Raw genomic sequence first — 11,202 nt, forward strand, 5'->3', positions numbered from 1 at the left:
CCCGCCTACTTCTATTTATTTGTGTCATAATGACCCTGATTCAATTTGAATGATTGGACATTAATTCTATAAGGAAGGCAAGAGTCTTGGCCCCTGTATTGGCTCCTACTCCTTCTAATTCCTTCTATTTGCAATTTCCATTTGGCAAGGTTGGACAAGTGCCTTTCTTCTTGTGCAGTATTATGGGTAATTGCCTTCCAGAGTTGTTCTAATAAAAATAAATAAATAAGCCACATGCAGAGAGAAGCTTTGGAAAATGCTCTGTACCAATACAATGGGTTAATTTTACTGTGATAGATGTTAATAAGACAACTTACCTGCAATGCTCATAGAGACAGCTCTCCTTCTTTCTCCTGCCATTGAAGTTCCTTCAGTGACTACCTTTTCACCTATCCTATTCTTGACATACCTGCTTGACTTCTGAAACATTGTGGTAGATGGATTAATGAAATAATTTATCTCAAAAAAAAGGAATAATAGATGACATTTTTGTGCTAAAAAAATTAATAAATATTATAAGCTGTCTTTTCTCTATGCTGAATGCAGAGATGCCACAGACAATATTCTGAGAAGTGTACACAAGCATATCTCATTTTATTGTGCTTCATATTTGTTTAAATTTTACTTCACAGATATTACGTTTTTTAACAAATTGAAGGAATTATAGCAGCCTTGTGACTAGCAATTCCTTGGGTGCCATTTTTCAAACAACATGAGCTCCCTTTGTGTCTCTGTGTCACATTTTGGTAATTATCACCGTATTTCAAATGTTTTCATTATTATTATATCTGCTATGATAATCTGTGATCAGTGATCTTTGACGTTACTATTGCAATTACTTTGGGGCATCACAAACCATACCCATGTAAGACAGAAAACTTAATAGATAAATATTGTGTGTGTTCTGACCACCCCACTGACTGCCCATTCCTCTATCTCTCTTCCTTTCCTTAGACATTCCTGTTCCCTAAGATACAACAATATTAAAATAGGGCCAATTAAAAACACTACAATGGCCTCCAAGTATTCAAGTGAAAGAGTTGCATATCTCTCACTCTAAATCAAAAGTAGACATGATTAAGCTTAGTGAGGAAGGCATGACAAAAGCTGAGATGGACCAAAAACTAAGCCTTACGTATCAGTTAGTCAAGTTGTAAATGCAAAGGAAAAGTTCTTGAAGGAAATTAAAAGTGCTACCCCAGTGAACATATCAATAATAAAAAAGCAAAATAGCCTTATTTATGATGTGGAGAAAAATTTCAGTAGTTTGAGTAGATCAAATCGGTCTCAACATTCCCTTAAAAGCCAAAGCCTAATCCAGAGCAAGATTCTAACTCTCTTCAATTCTGTGAAGTCCGATAGATGTGAAGAAGCTGCAGAAGAAAAGTTAGAAGCTAGCAAAAGTTGGTTCATGAAGTCTAAGGAAAAACACCATCTCAGTAACATAAAAGTGTAAGGTAAAGTAGGAAGTGCTGATGGAGAAGCTGCAGCAAGTTATCCAGAAGTCCTAATTTAAGATCATCGATGAAGGTGGCTACGCTAACAACTGATTTTCAATGTAGATGAAACAATTTTACATCTACATTGGAAGAAGATGCCATCTAGGGCTTTTGCAACTAGGGAGGAGAAGTCAGTGCCTAGCTTCAAAGCTTCAAAACACAGGCTGACTGTCTTGTTAGGGGCTAATGCAGCTGGTGACTTTGAGTTGAAGACAAGGCTCAATTTACCATTGCAGAAATCCTAGGAGCCTTAAGAATTGTGCTAAATCTACTCTGCCTGTGCCCTATAAATGGAACAACAAAGCTTGGATTACAAAATATCTGTTTACAGCATGGTTTACTGAATATTTTAAGCCCACAGTTGAGAACTACTACTCAGAAAATATTTCTTTCAGAGTATCACTGCTCGTGGACAATGTACCTAGTCATTCAAGAGCTCTTATGCAGATGCACTAGAAGATTAATGTCGTTTGTATGCCTGCTAACACAACATCCATTTCGTAGCCCATAGATCAAGGAACAATGCCAACTTTAAGCCTAATTATTTAAGTAATACTTTTTATAAGGCTCTAGCTGCTACAGATAATGACTCCTCTGATGGATCTGGGCAAAGTAAATTAAAAACTTTCTAATAAGGATTCACTATTCTAGATGCCATTAATAACATTCCTGATTCACAGGAAGAGGTCAAAATATCATCAATATTAACACGAGTTTGAAAGAAGCTGATTTCAACCCTCATGGATGACTTTAAGGGGTTCAAGATTTCAGTGGAGAAAGTAACTGCAGATATGGAAGAATTAGCAAGAGAGCTAGAATTAGAAGTAAAGCCTAAAGATGTGACTGAATTGCTGCATTCTCATGAAAAAACTTTAATGGATGAGAATTCGCTTTTTATGAATGAGCAAAAGAATGTGGTTTTATGGAATGGAATCTACTCCTGATAAAGATGCTGTGGACACTGTTTAGGTCATTATTTTGACAAACGATTTAGGATATTCCATAAACTTAGTTGATAAAGCAATGACTCTAGTTTTGAAAGAATTTCTACAGTGGGTAAAATGCTATCAAACAGCATCACATACCAGAGAGAAATCTTTCATGAAAGAAAGAGTCCATCAATCCAGCAAACTTTGTTGTTATGGTGTTTTAAGAAATTGCCATAGCCACTGCAACCTTCAAGCTACCACCACCCTAATCAGTCAGCAGCCATCAACACTGAGGCAAGACCCTCCACCAGCAAAAAGATTATCACTCACTGAAGGCTCAGAAGATTATTAGCATTTTTTAGCACTAAAGTACTTTTTAAAGTATGATATGTCTATTTTTTGGACATAATCTTATTGCACATGTAATAGACTACAGTATAGTATATACATAATTTTATATGCACTGTGAAAACAAAAAAAAATTCTATAACTTATTTTTGTTATGATATTCAGTATAGAACCAAACCCTTGGTATCTCTGAGGTATACCTGTGTAAGTGTCTAAAACTTTCTGTGAGTTTACAAACTTAAGAGCATTTTAGAAATATTTAAATAAACCTATGCTATTATAATTGTAGTATTTTATTTTTATTTCTAAATCTTAACAGATAAAGCCTAGTAACTAAATATTACAACACAATTACATGATTAATATTTAAGAATTTCATCTTTCCTCCCCTCCTTTGATTCAATGAAAGAAACACTTGTAAGTCACCAAAAAGATAAGGTTTTTCTTCTTACTTGTTGGAAACTAGAGAGTTGGCGTCTATAATTTTCAACTAGGTTGTTACTTTCTCATCTTATTTACCTGTGACCATAACTTTTTTGATCAATTACCCTTGTCCACTATTCTAAATGCTCCCTCTTTTACAACTGGAGAGATTTGCAGGGCTATCAACAGTGAAATTAAATGTACATCTTAAAAAAATCTTCCTTTATTTAGAACTGAAAATACAAGTTAGATTTTTTTCCAGTGGAAAGTTGAAATGTGATTTTCTATACTCTTGAAAACTTTAAATAATTCCCAAGATGTCAGCCCTTTCCACTCTCAAGTACATGGAGGAGGTGCAAATTTTTAGGAAAAGAAAGTTGATTTGGGAAAAAATACGCATTTAACATGAGAGAAATCTACATTGGTAGATTTCCTGTCTCAGCAGAAAGTCAGATAATCCTGATCTACCTATCAATAGACTAGAGGACAACAGCTAATGAGGGGACTACATTTCATCAAAATTACTCCTTAACTGTGTTTCAATTTTCTTGATTCGCCTACCTTTCCTAGATGGTACAGTTTTGGCTAAAATTAGAACCTGCGAAGAACAAATTAACCTCACATTCATTTATAGATATAGGCCACAAGGTTAGAATTGCCCTAATTATAAAGTTACTTCCCAGGAAACTAATAATTCATTCACTAACGATTTGGAGGAAGAAATGTGTATTTTCTGGAACAGCCATAATGAATTTTACTTCAAATTTCCATTTTTCTGTTGAGGCATCTATTGTTGAAAAAGAGTTCAGTACTATGCAGGCAAATAAGAAGTATGTTTTTAAAACCTATTTGGAGAGCCAATTTTAACAGCTTTTCTTTTGTCGCTGGCTAAAGTTTACATCACAAGAATTTGAGTGGAACAAAAAAGAATATGTTCAAGTATTATTATTATGGCTGGATCATGGGCTAATAATAACAACAGTAACAACAAAAACAATAAAACAGCTTTTTAGTCTTCTCAGGGCTTTAAAAATATATATATTACTTCATTTAGTTCTCCCAATAACCTTATGATTCAGGTATCATTATCTAATGAGGTACAGAAAAGTAAAGTCACTTGGTAAAGTCTACTCTGTCCATAAAGAGAACAAGGATGTGAAGAAACTAGGCAATTGGACTCTGGAAACTGAGCCTTTAGCTGAATGACTATTGTCCCAAATATGACAAAGAGGTCTGGATTAATAACACAATAATCATAGAAATGTATATTTATCTGGCAAATTGACACTTTTTCAAAGCAATATTAATTCCTTTATCTCATTCAAACCTCACAAATCTGTTAGACAGATAGGTCTATCATTTTCTCTTTTCTTGAAAATGAGAAAACAGAAGTTGTTCTGTGACTTTCCTAGATCATATCCCTGAAGGTCTGAGGAACAGGACAAAAAAAAAAATAGGCATTTTTACTCATAAACACTAATAGTTCATGCTTGTAATTATAAAATTGTCCAATTTTAAATTTTATTAAGGGTTTATCACTTTGAAATCCAGAGTAATGTACTTTTAAATGAACCTTTAAAACAAAAATGTTTAAAATTTTTTTTAATCTTAGCCAAAACCCATAAGACAAAATGTTTCCAACATCTTATGCTTTCACCTGTTCATAATAGTGCCCTTTCTTTAAAGTTTCCCCAAACCAAGATGTAGAAAATAAAGTTCCTTCTGAGTCTGTGATGCCATGTAGTTCTACAATGCCACAAGAGCAACAGCAAAAATACTCTTCTAAAATGGTTTCTGGATAGTATTAAAGGTTAACCCAGGTAATAAAACAATGATGTTATTGCCAACTAATTGTATTTCCTGTGTTTTCAGTGAGCTGAACTAATGAACTGATGGATATTGAAACTTAGGTGTTTCATGGCTAAATTATAACCATAATTTCTAAAATGTGTAATATTTTTTCAATATAGCAGCAACACCTGCTGCTAAATACAAAAATGATTAGCCACAAACTAACCTACTATAAAATATCAAAATGCATTTGCCCAATGAAGAACTAATGGGAATTATGCAGATTACATTTCCTTCCCTGCTGAAGGCAACCGAGCTTCACCTCATAGCAAAATGAAAATATAACTCAAATACAAAACAATATATACACAGAGACATAACCAAATATGTTTCTGATTATTTTTAGACAGGTTTCCTTTTCATGTAATTATTTGGCAACAAAGAGCTAAAATAAAGGTTAGAGCATTTGGTGGGTACCTGAATAGCTCTGTGTTAACCAACTAGGAATATTATTCAGATACCTCATACCAAAACACTCATTCAGAATTATAATGTAGATGTGCATGCTAACAGAAACCAATTTCTTACAATACCTTATCATAATTAGATTTATTCTGTAACTTTTCTTAAAGTACTCACTATTCTGCTGATAGCAAAGAATTGGACAGTAAGAAACTTGTGCAATTGGCTGATTGACTTTGGGAATTAGAATGAATTATGTAAGTTTTCTCTTTCTGTAGTACTAAATACTAAATAAAAATCGACTTTAAAATTATTTCCATAGAATTTGTATTGTTGAACAACTCATGATAAAGGTAACTGCTTTTTGTAGCTGTGTGTGTAAACATAGGATGCCTTTCTTCTGTAGACAACTTTATTCAAATGAAGAATGCAGAGATGGTGTATCATCATCCTTTTATAGATGAGCGTCACTGAATCATATATAATAAAATATCTTTTTGCACTCTGAGGAACTGGCAAAGAGAAACAGAAGCATCCTTTAAAAGTGAAGATTTTTAGCATATATTTAAATTTAGTTATTTAGATGTGTGTTTCTATTGCTGAAGCTTCAGGACATATTTGCAAATTTTAAAACTACCACCTAATCATTTTGCTGAAAAACAGCAATAGTTAGACATTGCACAAATCATAAAGTGCTTTGCACAAACTCTGGAAACTGTCTTGTCTACAGAATCTTTCCTTAAGCAACAGCAGGGATAAACAGATGGGCCATACCATGTTTTAAAATGCCTATAGGTTTAGATTCTGTTAGAAAAGCTGGCAAAATTATATCCAGGAAAAAAACTGATAAAATTTAATTTCATTGAATGTCATTATGATTATTTGTGCAATAGTAGAAAGGAAATCTTAACTGATCTCCATCCATAAGTATAAAAGAATTGTCAGATCAAAGCAGTTTGCAGAGCACACCACTCTTCACATTGTAAATGATCAAATGAATACATTGAACAGTGTTGCTTTTAGAATTAGAAAGATAGAGGACATAAAAGATAATACAGCAATGCCTTCTGAAAGTGATAAATAATTGTGTTCATTCCCCAGTAGTTGTTTATTGTAATGCCATTCTCTAAACTATAGTAATTGTTTAGAGTAATTTTTTGTTTGTTTTTGGATACTAACATTCTCCACATTTTCTGCACAAATTTTCCTGACCTTACATACAAAGGAGTTTAGAAATCTAAGAACTAACCAAGTATCAGTCAGCAATCTTGAAATTTACAGTTGATTAATAAGCCTAAAAATGTACTATGAAGTCCAAATGAGTCTCACTAAACACTAAAATAATTCATTTGATTTTGGACCGTTCATTCCAGTAACAGGAAGTTTTACACTTATTGTTCATGGTAACCTTGATCATTTAAATACATTCTTAATAATAAAGGCTACTTTTAACTAGTTTCTAGAAAACCAACATATTGAATAGCAGTTGCTGTATCAGTTTATTAGCCTTCAATTTAAACTCTTAAGTAAAAAGTGTTCTTTGGTTAAGCCAAATCACTGACGACAATTCAGCCAGATGGCCATGGTGCCGATTCAGAAAATATTAAACTGCTTACTGGAATGAGTCAACTGCAGGACTGATTGATTTAGTCACATATTCAAAACTTTTGCTTCTTATCCCATTAAAAGTAGTACTAATGAGCAGCGGCTATGACCTTCCAGTGAGAAGCCACAAGTTCCACAACCCCTCGATATTTACCACCCAAATTTAATCTTTTTAATGGACACCTTAAAAGGGATCTGATAGAAAATACTAAGAGCTGCTCAGATACTAAAACACTTAGGGAGGCTTTTGATTAATGTTGCATGATTAATCAATTGATTAATATAGTTTTCAATACAGATGTTAGGACACTGTCTACTTTAATCAACCATTCTGAAAATAGTGAAGATAAATGCCATACTTTTGTGTCTGCTAAGAAAAAAAAATCCTTTCTTTAAAGGTTGTTAATTATGACATAAGCCTTATTTACCACATGCAAATTTTATCTAATGTTGACATATTTATACATAGGAACCATTAATGAGATAAGTGGGATCCTTTTGGCAAAGCCATATTTTAATCACTTTAAAAATAATTTATTTAGCCATTTTATGGACGTTTCCCTTAATGAGAAATTATTTTAGAATAATGCTGTAAAATGCATTAGAATCTTAAAGTTTTTATTATTATTTTCCAAGACCATTTGTAATTTGTGATAATGCTTTCCACCATACTAAAACTGAAATCTTTATTCCAGTCAAAAATAATCACCCTGTAATTACTGTGACAAACTGCCCAAGCTGTATCATCGTGGCCATTTCAACTAATGATATTGTATTAGAATGCCTAGCAATAGACTTCAAATGGAAAATATAATTATGTGCATTAGTTTGTCTAAGCATTTATAAGATCGCATATCCATCAGTTTTCAGGTCTCATAAAGAAAGCCATACATCACTGTCACTGTGAGTTTTGTTATTGAAAGCGCAGGCCTAACAAACTGAGCTTAAGATGTGTATCTTAAATTTCACTTGTTTTGTGGATCACCAAAATCCCTGTAAATTAAGCCAGCATAATTGAGAAGAGCTTTTCCTCTGGTGATGGAGGAACTCTGAGCACAGACCACTTGACACTGACTAAACAGAAGACTAGCCAGCCTGAGACAGCTTAATCTAGCTTTTCCACACCTCCTAAATCTGTGGGAGTCTGATTTGGCATAAAAGCCTATGGAATAGCTTTTGGGCAAGGTATCAAATTAAAGGTTTCATACTGTCGGCTCCACTGACCTGAGAGAAATTAGAAGGAAAAAAAACGTGCAAAAAAATGATGTACGTCTGAGTTGTGAATGGGAGGAAAGAGTTCTTTGAAAAACAAATATGAAATGAACTTGAATAAATTATACTTCAAATAAATGACAGCATTAGAATTAAAATTTGACAATTATTTACTGGACTCTGCACACAACAAATCATAGAACCTTGGGAACGTTGCTCAGCTTTTTTGTCTCCCAGTGTTCTCATTTGTAAAATGAAGCCATAGATGGATTTTTTTTGACCGTTTCTAGTTTTAGCTTACTCTAACAATGTGAATCAAAGTTGAATTTAAAAAATATTTGCTCTATCAGTTCAAACAAAAAAGTACATTAAAAAGCGAAACCTACTTTGGCATAACAAAAGAAAATTGTTGTAATTGGTTGCAAAAAATAACCTATCAACAGGTATAAAAGTTTCTCTTCTACTAGGAATAATTATGTTACAAAATATTATACCCCCATGGACCCAAATTTGAATTTGTTAACTTCTCATGTTGTGTGTTCATTGTCTGTAGAAAGTGATAATTTGTGTGTGATTTTCTCCTAAAATGTGTCACCTGTACATGATGCTGAAAATGTGTTAAAACATGTTCTGACATCTTTAGATCAGTCTCTACTAGATCTGGAATGAGAAAATTCACTTCTCTATGATATAAACCTAGTAGAGGTGTGTTTCTAAAGAGCAGCACTATTGACATTTTGGGTTGGATCATTCTTTGTGGTGAGGTTATCTTGTATATTCCAGGATGTTTAGTGGCATCCTTGGTCTGTACCTATTAGGTCCTGGTGGAACTCACCCCCACTCCCAGGCAAGAAAACAAAAAATGTCTTTAGATGTTGCCAAATGTCTCCTGGAGGGCAAAATCACCCCTTGTTGAGAACCACTGTCTGACAGTATAAGCAACTAGTAAAAACATCGTTTGACCAAGAAAAAGTAGAATGCTCTGAAGTCATAAATACATAGATTTTGAAATAATTCCATGGTTATTTATTTATTTTATGTATCTATACCAAAGCATGTGAAAAAATTTAAGTAACACAAATATTTTTTGGCATTCATGTGTCTTTTTTCTATTGCTGGATCTGAAGATGCTAAGTCCTGCCTCTGAGAAAAAATTTGACTAGGAATAATTCTTAACCCAATGTTAATCTAATTGGAAAGAAAAGGTCAAAGTCAAAAAAGCCGGGAAGGCCGGGCGCGGTGGCTCACGCCTGTAATCCCAGCACTTTGGGAGGCCGAGGTGGGCGGATCACGAGGTCAGGAGATCGATACCACGGTGAAACCCCATCTCTACTAAAAATACAAAAAATTAGCCGGGCGCAGTGGCGGGCGCCTGTAGTCCCAGCTACTCGGGAGGCTGAGGCAGGAGAATGGCGTGAACCCGGGAGGCGGAGCTTGCAGTGAGCCGAGATTGCACCACTGCACTCCAGCCTGGGCGACAGAGCGAGACTCCGTCTCAAAAAAAAAAAAAAAAAAAAAAAAAGCCGGGAAATTATTAGATAAGGTAAGATATTTTTCTATTCATGAAAGGGCAGGGTTTGTTGTTGTTTTTTAATAGCCAATTGATTATCATGATTACTCAGCTCAACTAATTAAGGTTCTCATGACCTCATGGATGTCTAAGACAACAGCTTCCAGTTGTCATAACCATATATACATATATACCTATGTTTTACATCTTTTAAATTAATACATCATTGTCATAAGTCAGGAATAGTTATTCCTATTCTATAGATTAGAAAACTGAGGCGTAGAAATGTCAATACTACCATTAGGTGACAGAACTAATAGTCAGGTCTCAAGTCTAGGTTTCCTAACGTAATGATTTGTGATCTTAACTCACTGTTCTCAGCTAGGATATTTTATTAAATTCTGCATTATTTTTTACAAAGTATAAATTATATCTATTCAGCAGATGAAAATGTTACTCAGTTCTGTTTGCCTCAGCTCTCTACAAGCCAAAAGCTGAGAAATAAATGACTTTATGATCCTATTTTCGTATAATGATCTCCCTTAACTCATAAGTAGAAAAAATTAAAAAAAAATCAATCAAATCTTTTTTCCTCTTGAGGCCACTAATTCATCAGTTCATGGTGTATAGACATGATTCTAAACCATATAAAATATTGCAGCACTAAAGTCGTCAGTATTTAATCCCCCAAATTCCAGAATTTGATTCAGCACTTCTATGAAGTATTCACCAGGGCCTTAATTTCTGACTTTCTGAGTTCTGGAAGGCTTGTAGGACGTACAGAATAAGATAGTCATTTTTGAACCCCATGTTGAAGACAGGTCTACCATTGTGGGAGCACATTCATTTTTCTCAGTAGGAAATATTACTATTCCTTTGAAAGTCTAATGCTATGCTAACATCAAGTAACATTCAGCAAAATTCTGCCTACATTGTGTTATTTCCATGTTTGGCGCTATATACATTTGTCTATGCTTTCATCTCAAAAGTTGAGCAATATTGCTTGCTGTATTTTGGTGCCAGCATAGATATAAGCCATCCAAACAAGACTGCGTATTTGAACTGACAGAGAGTAAATGATTTGCATCTGGCATAACTGATGGTGGTGTCAAAACCTTGGAAGATAATTCACTGGTAAACATATTCCTCTGGATGCCTAGCCACACATGCCCAATTTCCTATCAAGGGATAGAGCCAGATCATTGCCAGAACAATGTGAAATATTTTATACAGATAATTCAAGAGATTATTTTGCTCTGACAGAAAATGGGGGGTGGGGGACGGGAAATGTGGTAGTGTTCCTCACTGATGAGGCAAGACAATTTTTTAACCTTCATTGCAGAAATTAAATTTCATGCAAAAATGCCTTTATGACAACTATGGAGTTGATGAACTAGTAAAAATAATCACAAACAGCAAGCTT

The sequence above is a fragment of the Gorilla gorilla genome, chromosome 11 (assembly GCF_029281585.2).
Source record: "Gorilla gorilla gorilla isolate KB3781 chromosome 11, NHGRI_mGorGor1-v2.1_pri, whole genome shotgun sequence".
NCBI lineage: Eukaryota > Metazoa > Chordata > Mammalia > Primates > Hominidae > Gorilla > Gorilla gorilla.